Source organism: Porites lutea, chromosome 10, assembly GCF_958299795.1.
Source record: "Porites lutea chromosome 10, jaPorLute2.1, whole genome shotgun sequence".
Lineage (NCBI taxonomy): Eukaryota > Metazoa > Cnidaria > Anthozoa > Scleractinia > Poritidae > Porites > Porites lutea.
The window spans coordinates 10,830,024-10,852,523 of NC_133210.1; the positions used below are offsets into that span (position 1 = coordinate 10,830,024).

The 22,500-nt window shown below is 39.5% G+C and overlaps 2 pseudogenes; both read left to right on the forward strand.

Annotated features, from left to right (window-relative positions):
* The window catches only part of LOC140949481 (uncharacterized), a 257,928-nt pseudogene extending 254,487 nt beyond the window's left edge, over positions 1-3,441 (forward strand).
* Positions 3,442-5,433: 1,992 nt separating this feature from the next.
* Positions 5,434-22,500, forward strand: part of LOC140949787 (uncharacterized) — a 181,326-nt pseudogene continuing 164,259 nt past the window's right edge.

A 22,500-nucleotide genomic window follows, 5' to 3' on the forward strand; every position in this document is an offset into this window, starting at 1 on the left:
TCAGTTGTGATATTTTACTTTTGATTATTGGCTCCTAAAATTTTCACGCCTTCGACCATGCCTTTTTAGGGAATAGTAGCCCCGTAACTGAAGTTTCATGGTTCTTATTTTCATTTTTTCTCTTTCCTTCTGAAAATTAGAATCATCTCGCCGAAAACAATCTTGTTCACAGAGACCTTGCTGCCCGTAATGTTCTTGTTGGCCATGACAGCCAAATCAAAGTGTCAGACTTTGGGTTGATGAGACAAATCTATGAAGATGTGAGAAGCTCAGCGAAGTCCAAAAAACTTCCTGTAAAATGGATGGCCCCCGAAGCACTTTATCAAGGCCTTTACACCACCAAAAGTGATGTGTGAGTATAAAAAAATCCTGCTCTTTTAAACACATTTCGATAAATTACTGCTCAGAAAACCTCAGTCAGCTTCCCTAAAAGTCGTGATCCGCGAGTTTATTTCAAACCGATCTAGAATTTCAGTGGTTATAGTGGCTGATTTCGTACTTGTCAATATAATTTCGACTCGGGACTACATAGTTTGCATATAAGTCCTGAGCGAGAGCGGCGTCTGCTGAATTCTTAATTCGGAGTGTATGTAAAGGTTTAGTTACGATTTTGCGGCAAACCCGTCACCTAAATTGGTATTCTTTTCCGATCCCTACTCTATTAATCTTGCTAGGTCATTGGCTAAGGGCTTTGAGCAGTTGAGGCCTGCTGTCATAGGGTTCAGTCAAGGGCGAAGGCACGGAAAGGTGGAGACACGCCCTTTTGCCTTAAGTTCATTAAGTAAAAAGAAGAGAAGAAAAGTAATGTTCATGAATTGGGCATATTCATGACCTCTGTGCTTTTTTCTATAGTTGGTCTTTTGGTGTTGTTCTTTGGGAGATGGCTACATTGGGTGAGTAGACCGTCACACACTAATCATGTAACCTTCCAAGGGGAGGGGAATCCCAAGAACTCTCCTCCCTGTTGCCACGGGGTATATGACTTGAATTGTGCGACTGATATCAAAGGACGACACTGGGACTTAAAGAGTTAGTCCTTATTAAATAAGGTTATTGTTACCAGGAAACAGGCTGATACCTGATGACTTTTATTTGTGGCAAGGTAGACACTTTTGTTTTGAACTAGGCTCTATGTCTGATAAGTGATAATCGGCATCAAATATGCACGCATTAGTTGTTTTCTGGAAAGAGGAGCATTATTACTAACATAACATAACATAATCTTTATTTAACGTGGGAGAAACACTTAGCTAAAGCTATTTTGCAGGTTTTCCACAAATCAGTATTAAAAAAGAAAGAAAGAAATATGTACATAGAAATGTAAAAATATAAAATATCTAGCATCTAAAATTACAAAATTAGATAACTAAAATTGAATGTTCCTCACTTGTTTGTTAAATTCTAGACCTCCAGCTCTTAAACGCAATTCATTTGGAATATTGTTCCATTGTTTTGCGGCGAAATATCTGAAGGAGTTTAATCCATACTTTGTAGTATTTACTTTTGGCAGTGATAGCGTATTATTGCCCCTTAAATCGTACTTGTTGTTTCTCATTTTAACGAGATCCTTAATGCATGTGGGAGCGGTGCCTTGAAAACAGGCGTTTATAGTTATTAACATGTCCTGGACACGACGGTTTTCCAACGTGGTTCCTGAACCTATTCGCTGTAGCAGTTCATGATAAGCTGATGTTTTATCTTTGTAAACATATCTTAGTGCACGCTCGTTTACTTTTTCTATTTTCTTTGTGTTTCTCGAACCACAATGATGCCATACCTGACTGCAATAATGAAAATGAGGCAGAACAAACGCTCGATACAGTAATTCCTTTACCTTGCACGGAAGAATGTTTTGTAACCTATTCAGCGCATTTACCTGCCCCCCTACTTTGCGACACACGGACGCAACATGTGCATCAAATTTGAGCTTGCTATCCAACGTTACACCTAGTAAGTTAATCTCATTTGACGTGGGTATCGTTTCGTTAGCACATTGAAAGTTAATATCACAACCTTTTCTGCCCAAAACTATTGCCTGATATTTTTTAGGGTTGGGCATCATGCCGTTTTCTTTGAACCATAGCCTTGCACTTTCTAAGTCCCGATTAATTCCACCTTCTACAAATTGAAGCAACCTCTTTTCTTTGAAGACACATTTCAATGCAATTCTGACCCCTGCTCAATCACTATTCTATTGCAAAACGGCATTATTGAGTGCGGGGGAATGAAGAGTCGTCGACATTGACATTTCCAGTAGAAAGCTACGCAGGGGAATGAGCCGTATTTTCAAATAATAACATGTATATTTTTTCTTTCGCATAACGTGATCAGGAGACGTACCATACCCCACGCTGACCAACTCAGAGTTGTATCGACTGCTTGGCACTGGTTATCGCATGGAAAGGCCTGACATGTGCTCCGATGATGTGTACGTTTCTTGATCAGAATCGTCTTAGAACTGACAAAAAGATTCGATTTTTCCGTGCGTCTTTTTAGTTATAAATAGCCTTGAAAGTTGCAGAGGACAAGTCTGTTTCGATTTTGACGTTTTCTTCGATCAAAGCGATTACTGAACAGACAGACGGCAAAATCTTAGCTTAAATATTTGTTTCATACAGTGGTATGATAGTGTTATTTAACAGAGATCGACAGAGCAACAATTAGCCTGCGAGCAAGCTCTCCATTTGGGCGAGGAAAACTAACCGCGCGAGTACGCGCGAGCGGGGGGCCCCTCGCTGTCGTTTTTCCTCCGCGTGTCGCACGTGCGTGTACTTGAAGAGATTCCCCAAATGGAGAGCTTGCTCGCAGGCTCGGCAAGAAACCGACAAGCGTAATGATCCGGCGTGAGTGGCTCCCAGCTGGTCTGAAGGAAATCTCTTCCACTAAATCGGAAAAACGGTGTCTATACGTGTAATAATGGATTGGAACTCTGACTAACTCCAGTTGGCTTTTTGTCCATAACAGATATGAGCTGATGGCTGACTGCTGGAAAGAGGAACCTCGCTCTCGTCCCAGTTTCTATCAACTGATCGAAAAAGTGGAGGTGATAATGGAAAGGGAAGCACCATACTTGCATGTAAACAAACACGATGAAGATCGTCCGTATTACAACGTACCTCCTGAAGCTAGTGGTGATTAAATATGGAGAAGGAGCTTCCCCAGTAATCAGACAATCTCACACCAAACGAGTATAAACAGTTAACCAGTAATGATCATATCGAGAAAGTAATCTTAAAACGTTTGAATAGGAAGTAAAAGTAGAAGCGTAACAAGAACCGTATTAGCAGTAAGGCACCTGGGATCTAATCAGGACTGAGCCCTTTACCCAGGAATGTTCTTGCAAAACGCCTGGGTCATAGAGTGCTAGATTTATATTTTTAAGACTGTTTTTAGATTCCTCGATCTCTCACGTAAAAATAAAAACAAATTATTAAGCTGTCACATGCTAGTTGTTTTCGTTTCTTCACAATCTGCAGCGTGCGTAGTCAGCGGGATCATAAGCGCGTACAGAGTTTTGGCAGAGGAGCTGCAAAGCCGCTCACCTTAGGAACGAAGATGAGACGTTTTGAAATTCCCTCGCAGCTTCACCACCATAACTCTCACACGCGCGGGCGCGCGCGCAAAAAAAAGGGAAGGCCAGCTGATGTGATAGGCAGCCCAAGCGTAGTATGGTTGTTGCATGTGGTACAATATTGCAAAATGAAAGGAAAATATTGAAGATTCGTCCGGGGCGGTAATAGATTCAAGAAGAAAGTTATTAGCAGAAATTAATTAACAATTAATGAATGAGGCTGAGTATCTGATGAAGAATTATGGACATCGAGGAGGGTGTTATCCGTCGAGGCCGTAGGTCGAGGCGGATTACACCCTCCGAGATCTCCATAATTCTTCATATGATACGAAAGCCGAATTCAATAATTGTTTTTTATTATTCATTCAAAATAATTCCCAGTTTAAAAACATGACTAAAACACGCTTACCTCCATGGACGTTAAGTTCATCCTCGATAGTGCATGTTTAGGGTTGTTCAGCTCCGCAAATATTCTCCAAATAGCAGATGTCGCCCTTCGAGTTGTCTTCTTGCTTTTCTTGCCACGTTTTTAGCTATTTTTACGCCTAGTTCTTACTCTTGAAACGAGTGAAATGTCCGCCATTTTTCCCAGGTCTTCTCGGTTGACTGTGCATTAACCTGTTAGAACGCTGCATTTTTGACGTCATTTCCTCGCTAAACACAAAATTCTTCAAAATTTAGTCGTCAGTAACCGGTTATGATGAATTAAACGTGTGCTTTTAGCCAATCAGAATCGAGGAAATATTTTGAATGAATAATAATTCTCAATAAAAAAATCTCTGACGTTATTTAAATTGCGTGTTTTTGCTTTTTGCCAAAAAAAGAAAAAACATGAGTGAGCCGCCAACAATCGAATGAAAAAATGTTCATTGAGTTGATGGAACTAAGGGGCAATGAGGATCTAAGGAATTTCAAGCCCATTTGAGAGAGGGCTTAATAGAGAGGGGGGCTTTTTTAATTTAGAAAAGATGATGGTATGAGTTCTCTGTAAAGAACTAGAGTACAAAGTGGAAAAGCTCAAGCACAAGAAGGTTGGAGGTCATGCACCCTAGGATCAGAACCAAATCCACCGGGAACTTCCAGAGTTGGTAAATGAACCATTCTGTCTCAGCCTACACGAAGTTTTACGGTCGAGATTGATTGTACAGTCTATCATTTATTAGTGAAGAATAATTAGGGGAGAGGAGAAGGGGGCTTATTAACTTTGTTCCCCAGAAAAGGGGGGGGGGGGGGCTTACTGGAGGGAGAGGGCTTATTAGAGATTGAGAGGGGGGCTTAATAGAGGATACGGCATACTTGAACTGATGCAGTACGAAAAATATCTTCTTGAGCAGCAAAACCTTTGCGATGCTCGGGGCTTCGAGTGCGTCAGGTTTTAGAAATCTTGCGTGAACGTACTTACAGCTATCCCAAATTTCCCGTTGGGTGGAATCGAAAACCCAGGTTGCTTTCCATTTAAGAAAAAACCCCGGAAATTTCGGTGGGAGCAAAAGTCGAATTTCCGATTAGTAAAGAGTTGTTCCATTTGGTCGTAAAACCCCGGTACGTCGCTGTGCCCGACCGTGGACCTGGAACTTGTACAAACTACTAGAAACGTAAATGGAACACGAGATTCCGTTCGGAAATTCCAACCGGGAAAACGGGCCCACCTTTTTAGATTTTCCACTTTTTCTGGGAATTTTCCAGTGGGACGAACCGACGAAACGTGTTCCATTTACCGCCGAACCGGAAATTCCGGAGATTTTGACTAAATGGAAAGCGCCCCCAGACACAGATCACAGACGATCTGGGTGCTAGGCTCATTTGCGCCCGCAATGTATGGCGGTAATAATCAAAAATGCGGGAAACGAGAGAATATCCACCACAAGAGGGATTGGAGTGTAAAAATACCGAAAATGATGGCTTTTTCCTCTAAATTGCTGTAATCAGAAGGTAACCATGGCTCTATCTAGTCCAGAGTCACCTGTTCCGCCACGTCGGGTTGTAATTAATCGCACTGAAAACCCGAGCGAGGAACACGAGGAGCTCAACAAGATGGCGCACGGCGTTGTGGCAGAAAGTCGAAGGTTTGTGCTCTTGGTTGGGTTTTCTTTTATGTAATAAGGTTTCGCTTAGTTGTGTTACTAAAGGGAAAACTTATTTAACGTAGATAATTTACTGAAATTTTAAAAGGTGTATATGCACACGAGCCCAAGCCTAGCTTGATTTATTACATGGCCATTTTTATGCCCCCCCCCCCCCCCCCCCCAATCCCCCCCGCCCCCGCTAATCTCAATCGATAAGGGTTTTTATGGGGCTGGCCTGAGAGATTTTCTGATTGGTTCAGTAATAGTAATAGAAGGCAGGTTTTTCTGAAGGGTTTTTTATCCAAAATATCAATCGAATACTCAAGGAGAAAAAAATAAAGCAATAAATCATTGGTTGGTTGTTTTTTTAACAGTTACAGAATCATGATCAACATGCAATGCATACCAGCAGCCTTTACTAACCCGTTGATCAGATGTACAGTACTGTTTTCTCATTTCATTTTGTTTGTATAACCGCTTATTTTACTCATTTGACGTTAAGACAGAATCCACCAGGAAACTGAATAATTTTGATTTTCAGTGGACAAAAACCTTGTACCAGAATAATTTAGAGCATATGCATTCTTTTTTACATTTTTCAAGGGCTAAAGATGTAATTAGTCATCTGATTTTCAGTGGACAAAAACCTTGTACCAGAATAATTTAGAGCATATGCATTCTTTTTTACATTTTTCAAGGGCTAAAGATGTAATTAGTCATCTGTAGTAATACCAAAGAAAATTCTTATTGAAGCCTAAGAAAATGAAATGCCAACAGGCGCGGATCCACACCGGTTTCCATTGTTTTACCGAAATCGGTCAGATTTTTCATAATAGATGTATTTAGTTGCAAGGCTTCATCCGAGGAGAAGGAACTGGCCAAATTATCCTGTCTGAATGACTCAGAAACCCTAGAAAGGGGACTTTGGGAAGTTAAAATCGAAAAAAAATTCCCATTGGGGCATGCTCCCAGACCTCCCAAAAGCTTGCACTTTCGGTGCTCATTTGGGAAATCGGTCAGTATTAATCCTAGATCCATGCCTGGCCAAATTTCACAAAATTGCATCTTTCACATGAAATTTTCAGAACTAAAATAATTAAAATTACTCAATTTTCCGGTGGATTCCGTCTTAACACTTGAGCCTCTTTATGGGTATTTCCTGTATTAAATGGACACAAGGGCATTCAACAAGGGTGTCAATCTAATATAGTCAAACCCCACTTTATGGACACCTCATTATTACGGACAGTTTGCTTTGTCCCTGGGGTAATAGACCTTGTCACAGATTTGGATGCCATCTTGACGAGCTGAGTAGGCAAATGCGTGAGAAATTACAGTGTTTGTATGAGAATGTAATGTCGAATAATTTCCGGAAAACAACTGTTTTGAAAAAAATATGATTTGTAAACTAAGCTTCAGTCTTAAGGATTCTACTGAAAACATTTGAGGGCATTACATGCACTAGAAGACCTAGAACCTTTTTTTTAAATAATCTATACATTTGTCTGTAAAAATTTCCCGGGAAAAATTGCAGGCAAATATATGGAAAATCTAAAGCAAGCTTCTGGAGAAATTTAAGCATAGTATAATGGCCCCCAAAATTTGTTAGTAAAATCCTTTGCTGTGTAACTTTAGTTTACAATTTATATTTTTTCCAGAATAGCCGTTTTACGGAAATCATTCGACATTGGATTCTCATACAAACACTCTAATTTCTCACGCGTTTGCCTACTCATTAAGATGGCGTCAAAAACCATGACAAGGTCTATTAAGAAAGCCCTTACATTTTCTCTAAATTCAACCTGCTTATTACAGACACCCCACTAATATGGACATTTTCTATGGCCTCCTCAGTGTCCAAAATAACAGGGTTTGACTGTACTGGTTTAACAACAACAACAACAACAACAACAACAGTTTTTATTGTACCCAAAGCAGAATATTATAGTTATTTACAAGCTGTTAAATTAATCAATTAGCTGAAAGGGGTACTGACTTTCTGAAATAACTAATAAGTTTAAAATGCCAAGAAGCCAGATTCAGAAAGATGATTTAAATAAGTTTATTGTGCAGGGTACAATATGGCAGCATATGAGACTGTATACACACAAACACACAGATATACACTCCATACACTAGCGCATATTACCATAAGAAGATTAAAAAAGTAGGATGGAAGTTACGAAGTACAAGATAATTGGCAATATTAGTACAGCAGAAGATAATGTTGTTTTAATTTTGATTTAAATTGAGAAAGAGAAACAGCTTTAATCTTTTCATCAATTGAGTTCACTGTGGATGTCTGACAACCTTTCTGGTTTGTCTGGCTGAAATGATGACCTGGTTGGACATAATTATGCCCTTTCTAAAAGGAAAAAAAAGTATTTTAAGGCCTGCCACTCCAAACCAACTGTTAACTCACTTTTGTAGCACAATATATGCCATGCCACGTCAAGCTGTTTAAATTTTATGCTTGTTTTTTTTTACAGTGAAGATGTCTTCTCAAGCTATGCTTGCAACTCATTAAATCATAAAGGAATTAAACATCATCCGGGGGATATTGTAGAAGCTGGTTGCTTGGCGGTAAGTATGTATACTAAATGTTTTTTGAAATACCTTGAAAATCAAACCGGGGTTTTTGTTGTAGCTAAAATTTGTCCCTAGTGTGGTTAAACAAGCATTATAAGACCTTGTTTGAGTCAGAATTTTCTTTATTTCCTAGCCCCAACAAAAAGAAGTCATTATGTCATGTTGCCATGCTTACTAGCAAAATTCCTGGATCTCAACAAAGTGTGGCCCTGCAATTATATGAGAGAAAAATAATACGAAAAAAGTGACATGTATGCCTTTCCTATGATTGCAGTTAGGACTTTGTTTTCATCATTCAACAATACAAATCATGAAATGGCCATTTCTGTCTTAAAAGAAGGTCTGTTGAGATCCAGAAATCTTGTTACCATGGTAAAGTGATATCACGCTTTTCTCAATTATTTGTAGGGGACAAAGATAATATATTCCATTTTATCTGAGAACAGATTATTCTTACAACATTCAACTGTCTGCACCATTTATATTTTTGTTTTTAACAAGGTTGTTTCATTTTGCAAAAACAAGGTTGTTTCATTTCACTGATGATTATCTTTTCAAAGTGAATGCACAATAAAATGGCTACTGACTTAATGTGTGTCCCCTCTCTTTTCTAGGCACAGCAGCTACCACGAGCTAAATACCAGTTGTTTAAATCGCTTCCACAAGATTTAGTAGAGACAGGTGATGATAATTGACATATTTACTTTGACCAACATCCTGGTTCTGATTCTCTTGCTTCTTCGAGTCTTTGGTACTTGTGGCACTCAAGTTCTCTTAGTTTCCTTTGCTCTATGGCTTTCTGTTATGCCTGGTTTTCCTGATTCTCATGGTTTGTATTTCTCATGGCTCTTCCTGTTATCCTGGTTCTTGTACATGTAGTTTTCCTGGGTTTTGAGATCCTCCACAAGTACATGAACCAGTCTTTAAGACTACAAGAACCACAGAAACAGGAGACCGACAAATCATGATGCCAATAAGAAGTAGGAAACCATTTTAAATTCCAGAATCAGAAGAACCCATAAGACCATTGAGACCCTGGCAAAAAAATGATGATATTGATGAAAAACATGTGCGACCATTCAAATGAGACCTCTTCAACTGTACTTTCACAATGATACCACACTAATAAGAAGTCTTTAAAAATGAAATTTGATATTTTTGTTGAATTGGACACTTTGTTCACTTCTTTAAAAGAAAGGGTTTATCATGATCATATAGTTAGGCATTACTTACAGCAGCTTTGCCCCCCTCCCCCCTCCTTTAATCAGACACCAAAGGGACAGAACCAAGTGTCTGCTTTAATTATTGAGGTAAAGTAATATGTATAAAGTTAGATGTCTTTAAGCTATGCGCAAGAGAGAGAATTGTTGTGTCCATGCACTTGGCTAAAGGTCGGTACACACTAGGTGACAAGTTGCTGCAACACGTCGCGGCGACAGATCACTCCATGTGTACAGGTCGGGCGACTAGTTGCAGAAACAAGGTGAGGCGACACGTCGCAGCGACAAATGGCTTCGTGTGTACTGGAGATTTTTTGTGCAAATCTTTGTCTCCGCAACAGAATTTTGTCGCTGCAACAAGTTGCAAAAAATCAAATCAGACTGAATCTGTGCGACTTGTTTTGGCGACAAAGATTTTCACAAAAATTCTCCAGTACACACGAAGCGATTTGTTGCTGCAATGTGTTGCTGCGACATGTTGCTGCAACTTGTCACCTAGTGTGTACCGACCTTAAAAGTTTGTGCAACAACTCCCAACAACATGCAACAACATGCAACAGAATGTGCCAACGGATGCAACATGTAACATTCAACAATGTTGAGAGCTGTTGGCTGACAATGTTGCATCCGTTTGCACTAGGCTTTAGGATGAAAAGACCTTATAGAGGTGTTTGCATGGAGGGGTTTGATCATATTTTAGGTGATAATTTTGTAATAATATTGATAACGGGAAACGTTGATAAGCCTATTTTTTTTGTTTACCTCAGGCAAACTAAGTGATTTGCAACTGGAAGGAGTTTTGTATGCTGTAAGTATAATTGTTAATATCACATTATCACCTTATTAGTATCAAGAACTCTGTCAACATTTGTCGGCTTTTGTATTGCTTTTTCTTCTGTCCACATGAAGCATTTAAAATAATATTTGGGAAAAGATGGATTTCCAGCTAAAAATAAATTCATTACAAAAAAGACCGTTCCAGCTGCTGGGGACATGTGGTAGCAGAGAGTGTGTTATTGCACAGTCATGGTCTTGAGTAATAAAATCGAGTTAAACAGCATGAAAAATTCATTTTATAAACTGCTGTTGATTTTTAGTGTCAAAGACATCAGATGGTCCTTGCCAATGGACAGAGAGCTGGATTCTTTATAGGGGATGGTGCTGGTGTTGGAAAAGGAAGACAAGTGAGTATATTTCGTATATGTACAATTTCATGCTGTTACTACATGGTCAATGAACTGTTACTTTGTTTATGTAGACAATAATCAAGAATGGTGGCCATTTTCACTGGGGTGCAAATTTACCTCATTTTCATGCCCGCAAAAGCACTTGCCTCATTTTCATTTAAAAACCATGTGATATCACTTGTGTTTTCCATTGCCTCCAAACCACGTGAAACCACTCAAGAATTGGAGTTGCTATGGCATTTTATTAATCTTTGATCAGTTGGTAGGGTGTGACAGTTGGTACGGGCGTGAAAAAGAACATACATGGTTGATCGTACAACCTTGAAAAGTTCTTAATTCTACTGCTACTGTCATCTTGAAAAGTCCTTGAATTTGGTTTAGGTCCTTGAAAAGTACTTGATTTCTTTATTAGGTCATAAAAAGTCCTTGAAATTCAAAACCTTGTCTACGCCAGACACCTTTTTCTGTAAAATTAGGTTATTTTGCTGAGGAAAATTCGGCTCATCCTTGGTGTAAGAATTAACCTGTAAAACTCACGGGTAACAATGCTTAATTTCTGTACCTCAGATGCAGTTGCACGTCATACCCAGTCATTTTGCAAAGTCTTGTTATGGAAAGGAGTATAAAATAATGTGATCAATGATATGGCCAAAGAAGTCAAAATCGTAAATGACTCCATGACATGTTTTAGCGAATAGGGTGATCAAAAGGGGTTAAAGAATGCCTACAATTTAACAGAAATACCGTAGTCCTTGAAAACTGTAATTTGTCCTTGAAAAATTCTTGAAATGTCCTAGAAATTTGTTTGTCTGAAGTTGTACAAACCTTATGAATATAGAACTGTTTGACTTTAAGCCCATTAAATTTGTAGTCAAGATTACACTCTAGTTGTTTTCTACTGTAGATTGCTGGCATTGTGTTGGACAATTTTGCACGTGGAAGATCCAGACATATATGGTTTAGTATTTCAGCTGACCTACGATTAGATGCCCAAAGGTGTGTTCAGATTATTTTTTAGCCAAAGTCTGGTTATGCATTCAATGGAATTTTGACCTTTTAAGTCAATGACTTTAACCCATTCACTCCTGGGAATTTTTCCAAAAAAAACCTTTTGAAAAAGTCTGCTCTCTATGACTTATTGACAAGGTAGGTTTTATTACAGATTAGAAGTCATAAACAGGATTTTCTTTTTGAAAATCATCTTCTGGTCCCTCCGTCGATCCTACAGGATGCGGGCAGTAAATTATTTTACATCTTTGGAGATCTCACAGATGCATCACTGGCACAGGATGCACAGGCAGGGGTAACAAAATCACTGCCGCATTAAGTTCATAATTCCACATTTTTTTCGCGCTTTTACATGTAACCCATTCACCCCCTAGAACAAAATGGTCCAGGGGTAATATTGGAAGGAATATGCAGAAGCATTTACACACCAATGATCCAATAAAGTTGATAAAATCGGCTTTGGATTTGGATTCACTGATTCTGGACTGTGACAGATTTTTCATGATGTGAATCCCTATAGCAGTTTGTTACAAAATCAGGGATGCTGGTGATTGCTATCTCTGTATAGCCGTAAAATACTATAACCCTCGAAACTGACAAATTTCTGATTGTTTTTCACTTGTCAGAGATTTACATGACATTGGTTGTTTTGTCAAAGTGATAGACGGTTGTCAGCAGCTGGATAAAGAAACCAGGTACATGAACTCGAATACCACGGGTACATTATTTAGAGTGGGGCTAGAGGGCCATGCCCTCCCCTGCCTTTTTGTCTTAAATCTTGTTAAATTTCAGAAAAAATTCTCTCAACGTCTGTCTCCCAGAATCTCAATTTTTGGACAAAATGCTCTCAGAGTAGTTCTCTCTGTTTTGGAATTTTTTAAATCTTTCTCTGAATACTACAAGATATCTACACTGGCTGGTGTCCATTGTTATCATCACGTAATACAATATATTCTTGGACAAGGTGCATAAATTCCTTTTCTTAATAATTAATTCTAAGAGTTCTTTTTCAAACCAATCTTTGCATGCAAGTCTCATTAATTTTCATTTTCCTTCAATTCAGGTGTATTTTTCCCCAAGTGATAATCTGATCCGGCAAAATGTTTCCAAGCCAACTATTGCTTCCTACAGTGTAAAAGAAAGGAGAAGTCACACTGCCATGGTAGCAAAATTTCTGGGTCTTAACAAACTGTGGTCCTGCCAATATGGTGGGGAAAAAAACAACAGATAATTTTTTGTGCATTATTGCACTTAGGAATGAAAGGGTCGCTGGTATTTTCCTTTCATCATTGGACAATACAAATGGCCGTCTGTCTCTGTCAAGGAAGATTATTGATCCTGAAATCTTGCTTCCATGGTAACCTGACATCACACATCTCTCTATAGAAGCAATATTCTGTGGTTTATTTGACAATAATAATAGATCAGTAGGAATTTTAAAACGAATCTAATGCTATTGACATAATTTGTTTTACAGAGTATTTGGCTTACCTGCTGATTTTAAAGAGGGTGTTGTCTTCAGTACATATGCAACACTGGTGTCATCTGTTCAAAAAGGTGAGCATGCAGTGTGAATGTCATCTATTACTGACAGTAGAAATGGCTTCTGTTTTTGTTGATCTGTTTTTTTTTTTTTTTGACAGGTGCCAATCGTCAGAGCAGATTGCAACAGCTCATAGACTGGTGTGGTGGTGAGCAGTTTAATGGATGCCTCATATTTGACGAGTGTCATAAAGCAAAGCATTTTGTTCCTGTAAGTGATTTACGGTAGTTTAGCCCTTATTCTTCGTATTCATAACTGCAACAAATACATGTAAATACCTTATTTAGGGCAAAAAGCATGGTTTATTAGAAACTGCCACTATGTGATCACCATTATTCAAGTTATGTTTTGTATGAAGTGGATGAGAGGACAACAGTTTGTGTTCCCTTTACATTACATACAGTTCACATAAAGCTTGACTGCACAGTGGGTTTCTTGAGAATGCAATTGGTCTTGTTGCACTTGTTAATGAATGCACAACCATTACACTTTCCACACATGCAAGTTGACACCAATGATGCATATTGACACCAGAGACAGATGTTACAAGTCATGGATTCAACTAAGTACTCTGCTCACTGTAGCTTATTTCATTTTAGGGCAAAGAAGAATCCAGCACAAAAGTTGCTCTTGCTGTCACAACAATACAAAGGTATGATAAAGTTATTCGACTTCATTTTTGAATATCTATTGTTAGCATGTAATTAACACTCTAATGTAATAATTAAAGTATTAATAATTTTACAATTTGAAAGAAGCAGGGAGCAGCTATGGAGCAGTTGTAATCGAGCACTTGCCTCCCACCAATGCGGCTTGAGTTCAATTTCCAGAGTTGATGCCATAAACGTTGGGAGGGGAGGTGTGACAAGTGAGCTAATTAAAAGTAACTGTACTCATCTGCTCAAAATTTAAAACGAGCTGAAAATCGGTTGTTTTTACAAATAAAGTCAGGAAGAATTCTCGATATTTTGCGGGCGTTTTTAGTAAAACAATTATTTCGGATATAAGATGATTATAGCCAACTCATATCCAACACGCATTTGTGGAATAATTGTTAAATATACCTGACCTCCTTACTGTCTCTACAGAGTTCCCCCCTTCCCGTACAGTAACTGCTGTGCCCAAATTTTCTCCTCTTTACAGATTTATTCTTTTTTCACTTATAGAATGCTACCCGAAGCTCGTGTTGTGTACTGTAGTGCAACTGGTGTGACAGATGTAAAAAATATGGTAGGTGTAGGGAAAGTATTATTAATTTTTATATAATTGACAATAATGTGATTTTGACTGAGTGTCAGGAAACAGCATGTTACTATTAAAAGGTATCCAACTTTGCTTTGCTAGTTTTTCGCAAACAATGCACTAAGTAAAGGTTGGCATGTACCTTTTAAAAGTATGCTGTACGCAGTTAGCATCTTATATGATACTACTGTACAAAGTTAAAACTTTAAAGTGAAACTTGATCTTGCGACTTGATCTTGTACCTGGGAACAAAGATTTTTTAAGGCGAAATACCGTCGGTTGTATCTAAGCGTGGACACGAGACAAAAAAAAAAAAAAAAAACAAGTTCTAATAGGGTACCGGACTTAACGTGTTTTGCCGCCAAACATTTGAAGTTTGGCAGCCGTTAAAGGAAACTGTCAAGCCAAAGGTAAGTTTCTAGCCAATTAGAACATGTTTTTTCCTCACGTGTACACCCTTAGATGCAGCCGACGTTAATTATGATCGTCGGGATGAGTGTACTGAACAGCACTGTTGTTGACAGTGATTAACGTTTTGACAGGTCTTCAGGCCCTATCCACATGTATCCGGGTAGTTTTGAAAACGGAGACTTTTTTCTCCATTCTTGCCTCCATCCACACTTAAACGGCCTTTTCAAAAACAGACCCAGAGTGGAGATTTTTTAAAACGCCGGCTTCTCGTTTAAAGTGGGCGGTCGAAAACGGAGGTTTGTGAACACAATTGTCATGCACCATATACTACTTAACTAGCATTACACATGCTCTGTAAGAGCTGCTATCGTATTTCCATCGTGTTTGGGGGTTTCATGTGGACAGGCGAAAACGATGCAAATATTAAAACTGAGAAAAAAAAAATCTCTATTTTCGAAAATATCTGGATACGTCTCAGGGTGGACAGGGCCTCAGGGTTACTGTCAGTTGTATCACTTTAGTTGATGGTATTAAACTCTGATTCAAGGTACATGATTTCTAGGTATTCAGTAGAAAAGCACGAAGACTCTTGTTTCATGAAGTTGTTAAACCCTACAATAATTGCTGAGAGATTACTACCGACGGCAACCATGTCTAGAAGCCTTAGGTTTCCGACAATGTTCCCCTTCAGTCCAATGGTCAATCAATACAATACACTGATACATTGATTTAATTATTTTCAGGCATTTATGGAGAGACTTGGTTTATGGGGAGATGGAACAGCATTTAAATCGTTTGATTCTTTTCTAGCCAGCATAACTAAGAGAGGTCTTGGTAAGTGGCATAGTTTTCAGCCTAGACTACGAGCAGTCTCTCTTTTTTGTTAGTCCGTCGAGCAAAACGCGCGAGACACGCAACATGACCAGGCGCAACGCTCTCTCGCGCGCGTACACACCCCTCACTAAATCTGAAGAAAAAGAGAGGCTGCTCGCTGTCTATCTTCAGCCCCAATGATGCACATACAAATTCTCCCTACTGATCCCCCTACCTTTCCTTAAAGAATTAGTTGAGAGATTTTGGTGATTATTTTATGAATTCTCAAAACTTTTTCTTTTAATGATGTATGGATATTTTTAGGAGAGAATTGATGTTAATCACGTTTGGTACTCAATGGGATAAAGGGGTTATATCAAGATGACTTCCATATTCTTGTCAAAGTTGAGCTGAAATTGTAACTAAGTATTCTCAGTCTCCTTTTTCCATACTTGGAACTCTAAAAAGAAAGCTATCAAATGACTCGATCTAAGCCAAGGGGAAGTAATGCATGTTCGTTTCTGGTCATTTTTTGAAGAACTCCTGCCTGCCGTACAATGCTTAGCTGTGCAGCGCTTCCTTGTACCGGCTTTGGCAAATTACTCGAAACCTTAACCCAAAATATGGGTAGACCACCTGTACTGTAACCGTGGAGAGACGGCTAGCTAGACTACTGGCTAGAACGGTGATGTGCCATGGCGGTGCTATTACCATGTCTCGGAAATCATGGTCGCCTTTTATATAGCCTGTCCCAGGCTTTGAAATAGTGGAGTGATAGATAGATAGATACTTAGATACTTTATTATAAACACCATTGCAGCTATAGGCTGAATTACGGGATATTTACAAATACTGATGATAACAAAGAGAAAATAAGAAAAATTATCTACATCTTATAGACATGGCTAAAAATAAAACTTTTCTTCAAACGCTCGGTTTTACATAGGGGGAGAGTGAAATCACTTTTGCGTCTCAGAGCATGTTTACAACTCTTCCTTTGGGGGGAGGAGGCCATGGAGACTGTGGGTGGGGTTAAAGACGATCTCGTCAAACAGATCGATTGAAATCTTTTCTCTCCTCTCATGAAGTTTCGGTAAGCCAACTGTCTCTAGTGCTACACTATATGACAGGTCAGGATAGATAATTCTGAAAGCCCTTCTTTGGATCCGTTCCAAATCTTCACTGATGTAGTTTGGTAGAGAACGATGGAATACAGGGCTTGCGTATTCAAGGACGGGCTTAATACATGTCACATAGAATTGCACCAGTTCACTTGGTGCCACTCCGGATCTCTTGAGTTGACGTAAAAAATAGAGACGAGAGGAACAGTGTGGTGCGAAGTTAGAGAACGGGAAAAAAAATAAGAAGAAAGAGGGAGAGAGAGGAAGGAATTTCGCCCTCACCTCCTACCCCACCCCTCGCTGTTTTTTCTGCACACATCTCCTTGCGTCTTCCTCACAATCTGTAAGCTCCTGGAACAGGAGCTTACACTTCTCCATCGGCAGAAACGATGTATCTCAAGGTCACTAATATTTAAAATCTTTTCAGGTGCCTCTGAAATGTTAGCTATGGAAATGAAGGCATCAGGGATGTACGTTTCTAGAGGTCTTAGTTTCAGACAGGCTGAGGTAATGCATAATTTTAGAAATGGCATCGTAATTTTCTGTTGTAACCAGAAGTTTTTCTATCATACTGAAATATAAGGCTTTTTTTTGCAATGCTTATTTCTTCACTTCTGTTCCTTTTTTGTTAACAAACTTTGATAATGCTTTTTTGTCGCATTTCTGCAGTTTGTTAATGTTGAGGCGACACTGACTGCGGAACAGAGAAAGGTTTATGACACTGCAGTTCACGTTTGGTACGTATGGCAATGTAAAAAGGTTAAATCTTCGTATTAACTGCTTTAAGTAGACCACAACTTGAGATGGAATCATTCAGTGGTTTCTTGTACCAGGGCTCCGGGATTAACTTATGCGATTTCGTAGAAATTGCACTCAAAACTTGTGCGTTTGTTTGAGTCAAAGCAAAAGCAAAACAACAATCACAGTCGGTATTCTAAGAATTAACGGTTGTGTGTATCTTTCACAATCATAGTGTGAATATGTTTCAGCTTTTTTCCTTTTCTCTTTAAAGGAGCGAGTTAAAGAAGTCATTAGAATTTGCCATTGGTCGCACCACCTCTTCTACACCAAGGGTGTGGTCAGTCTTTTGGTCCTGTCATCAGCGGTTCTTCAAACAGCTCTGGTGAGTATTTTATCCCGTCTCTGGGGTCCGTTTCTCGAAAGTCCCGATAACTTTTCGGGCCCGAAATCAAATTTTCGAATCGAACTACAAAGAATAAGAGGGCGGGTCCTGGCTAACAAACTGCTCCATTTTGTTTCATTAACTGACAGCTTTAACATGTTGGATACAAAACTATTGAAACCTCTATCTTGCATGTAAACAACAACAGCTTTACGGGCCCGTTAATTATCGGGACTTTCGAGAAACGGGCCCCTGGTCCTTTAGGGGCGGATATTACAACAAAGTTTAAACGTTATTTAACAAAAACCGTTCTAACGCTCATACCTTAGCATCGTTTGCTGTTCACATCAACAAGAAGGCGACAGCCTAAACTAGAAAACCATTTATCTACTTAAAATCGATATCCTACAAACGAATAAGGAGGCGCTCTGATTGTTAGACCTCGTTTAAGTAGTCGACCTTAAGTTTCACCTTAACATTTTTGCCTTATTTCCAGTAATGTTGTCCTTGATGCTAGTTCATCGGCCTATTTAAAGTTATATGTAAGATTAAATCGGTAGCGTCCCCGGTGGTACTGTGGGACTGTTTACAGACGCTATGGCCTTTTTATTGGATATTACGAGGTTGCGAGGGAAACTGGGTCGAACTGCGTCCCCCAAAACAGTCCCATAGTGCAGTTCGATTCGACACAACACCGACCCAGGCTCCTGCCCAACCTCAAAACTCTGTGTCCTAGCGAAGTTAAGAAACCTAACAAAAAGAAAACGAATTTCATTTGTATGAGAATAAAAAAAAATCATTTTCATATCAATGGCTTCGCACTTAGCCTCGCGTTAAAACAGAGGCTTGGAGAAACTCGGTAATGGCTACATTCGTGGGCCGCTTGGGAGCTCTTGGAATAGCTTACAGGATTGAGTGAGAAATTAATGAACAAGCGACGGAAACAAACCCTAACCCTGAAATAGTAGAGCGAATGAAATAATAGTTTTTGAAGGGCTTCGTGACAGTGTCAATGTAAGGTAATCCAAGACAGTCTTTGATTCTGAATTGCACGCTGTGGATTCCGGATTTGTTATGACTGGAACCTGGATTTCGAATTTCCAATCGTTAGCGGGATTATGGATTCAAAAGTCCAGGATTCCAGTTATCACACGAAAATATTTCCTTGATTCCGGAATCCGAATTACCTGATCCTGAGCGGATCATTATACGTTTCTGGAAACTGCTCACCTACCCCTCCCTTAAGCTAACATTTTGCCCTAAGTGAGAAGTAAGTGTTGATGTTGGCTCAGGGGAGGGGTATGTGGGCAGTTTCCCAGAAACGTATAGTGATCACATGGGGCAATTTTGCCAGTATCATGTTCCACTTTAAGCGCCAGCAGGCATTTTTACTTTGTAACCTTGCTTATATTGGGTCTGATAACAGCTAAGCCGGTATATGAATATTTTACAGCATGAGTATGAAAGTTCCTACCATAGTGGAAGAAGCCCAGCAAGCATTGCAGGCAGGATATTGTGTGGTCATTGGTCTCCAGTCCACTGGAGAGGTTTGTTTTCTCTTTCTCTCCATTTTTTATTCGTACCCACTCCAAACGGGTTACAGTTTCGGATAACATAAAAATTTCTTTATTTCAAGGTCAGCCAGTGTTTAAAAAGTAATGTTTGAGACACTGAGAACTTCTTGCAAAGTTAGTAGAAAGTACGTACCAAATAATTGTTCACCCCTCACTTTGTTAGAGAGTTTCACATAACATTGTAGGTTCTATTAGTGGATGCACTTGATGCAAAGCTATCGCTACAAGTATTTTATGATCCTTAAGAACGTATGTACGGTCTACTCAGTATTTATGTCTCCCAAACCAAAAAAAATGGTTGGATTCTATCGAGAACGCACAATTCGTCTATAAAGAAGACCTGCAAATTGCTGGATTTGGCCGCTGGATGTATGATGGCCATCGTGTTTTCCCTGCAAAAATGTTATTCCGTTGGTCCAGCAATTCACCTGTCAAGGCGGATTTTGTTCATCTGGAAAGTGATAGGCTACAGTAAGACTATCAATTTTGTCCAGAAGGCATGATCGACCACAGGTTACTAGATTTCGTAGGTCATGGGCCATTTTTGATGATTTTACTCAGGTATTGTTCAATGACCGACGGTTATTTACTTACTACTTATTAACCAAGAGTGGGGTCGTTATAGGAAAGTCTCAGACCAAGGCCTTGATTTATTGACCGAGCCATAGCACAACAGAACCATTTTTAAAATACTTTTTTAAACGTAGATATATGTCCCTTCGAATTCAACTCTAGAAAAATTCACCAACATTTGACAAATTCAACGACATGGAATAACAGCGAGGAATTTTGAAACGGCATGAATTCACTTTTTAGGAGACGTTTTCATTACTGTCGTTGTCGTCGTTGCTTAAACTCCCCAATGATCATGAGAAAGTAGTTGCTTGAATAGAGTTTGTCTTAAGTCATTGTTCTATTTGTCAGGCAAGTTTGGATAGTGAAATATCACGTTGTGGTGGAGTACTGGATGGCTTTGTCTCAAGTACAGAAGAAATTATTAGCAGGTTTATCACGCAGTATTTTGCAACCCAGATAACCAAATCGGTGAGTAATTCTGAACAACCCTGCTTAGCTGGTGAGATTTAACTCACGCGAGTGCTTAATTTTGTTCTGGCTTTGAAGATCCGAGATGATTGAGGATAAGTCAAGTTGACACCTCTCTTTCAGGGCCGTTCATTAAGATTTTAAGTTGCCGGGTATAATTTTTATGCAAAGTTTCGACGGAGATTTTTACAGCTGGGAAGTTCTTTATATTCATTTTTCCTTCTATTTCCTATGTAAGTAGCCGGGGGCCCTACTCAAAGTTCCCAGGGGAAATTCCCCGTCCCGGACCCTCAATTACAGCCCTGCTCTTTCCCCTTGCGACTTCAGCGCCGCTGAAAAGCACTCCTGCGCTCTGATTCCACCAGCTTTGCAGGCTAACCTCAAGGATGGTACATCACACAACGAATGGATAATTTAGAAAATCCACTCTATACTCAACATTACTTAAATGTAATACACTTTCTGTAACCTGCAAAGCAGGCGTATTTTGCAGGGTGACTGTTCTCCTGCCATCTGGGATATTGAAACTGACAGAGAGTTCAGTTACCCGTTCAGTTGGCCTCAGTGAAAAAATGATTCAAGATGGCGGACGCGATCAATATACGTTTGTACCTCTAGGCTTTAGTTAAAAAAATGTTTGCTCTACAGGCCTCATTTTTACTCTAATGTTTTCTTTGTTTTTTTTAGTGGACCAATCTATAAACTTGTAACAACAAACTTGGGTGGTGAAAGAAGATTTGCTGCGGCTGTGGCTCGACGGCTTCAGTCGTTAGGTAATGTTTAAATGTTTGTCAAACTCGGAAAATCGTGAACACCAGACGTATTCTGAATTATTCTCACGGAGTTATAGGAGTCGAACCTTTTACCGTCTGGTTACTAGTCCAGATGCACTACCACTAAGGTATTCTGCTAGCACTAGTTCTAGACATTCTAGCGCTGTATAATCAGTGTGAACAAGCTGCATGTAATACTGCTAGAGTGTCTAGAACTAGTCGTAGCAGAATATCTAGAACATTCTAGTCCTAGCAGTATGCTGGATGTTTGTCACGTAAACCTAGTTTAGTGACCTTAGCTCTCACGAGTCTCCTTTAGTACAGTGGTCCAGCATCTGGACTAGTAACCAGGACATAGGTTCTCTTTTGGTTTCCTATCCAAGATCATCAATCCATTCAACTAGACAGCCATGACAGAGCGCCTTTAAGTTTTTGTTTTATTTTCCCGCAGGTGCACTTACCAAAGGTGACAGACGAGCAGCGACTGGGGCCGACTTAACGCAGTTTAATTTTGTCACGCCTTACGGCCGATCTGCACTCAGGAACATGTACCAAGCCATTACTTTGGTATGTCAGATAGCCTGTTTCAGGATAAAAGTTAATAGCGCAGTCCAGCAGTAAAAAGTCATGCGAAAAATGCGCGGGGCTAGGGAAAGAGGTGGCGGTTGGGTGGTGTCTCTCCTATTTTTCCCGCCATCGCCCCTTCCCCAGATCCCGCGCGTCTTATTTTCGCGACGTCTCTACTATCTGAGAGCCTGACACAAGCTATACCGAAAAATCCCATTATATACGCTCAGGGCTTTAACGTGGGATTTTACGGTACCAGTATGTCAGAATTGGTCACGAATTAGAACTATGTGTATTTGTTGCTTGTGTCATCTACGAGAAAACGTTTTTTATTTGAACGCGGAACTTTTTTGCCTTTTTTTTTTTCAGCAATCCATTTGTCTTGGAGTTGCTTTGTGTAAGTTTCTGTTAGCAGCACAAATTCCCGACAAGCATGAATTCACAGAGTTTAACTCCATCGCAAGGGTGAGTTTTACTTCGTTGGTCGCGAACGTGGTTAAAGTTCTTGTTTAATTTCTCTCCTTAAAAGTGGATTTGGAAAGAAAAGTTATGATGTCAGAAACAATTTTATGTGTCAGTTAGGCAGGGATATTGCTTCATAAAACTTCTGGGCAGCACGCCGGAATGGAGAAAGGATATAGTCATTTT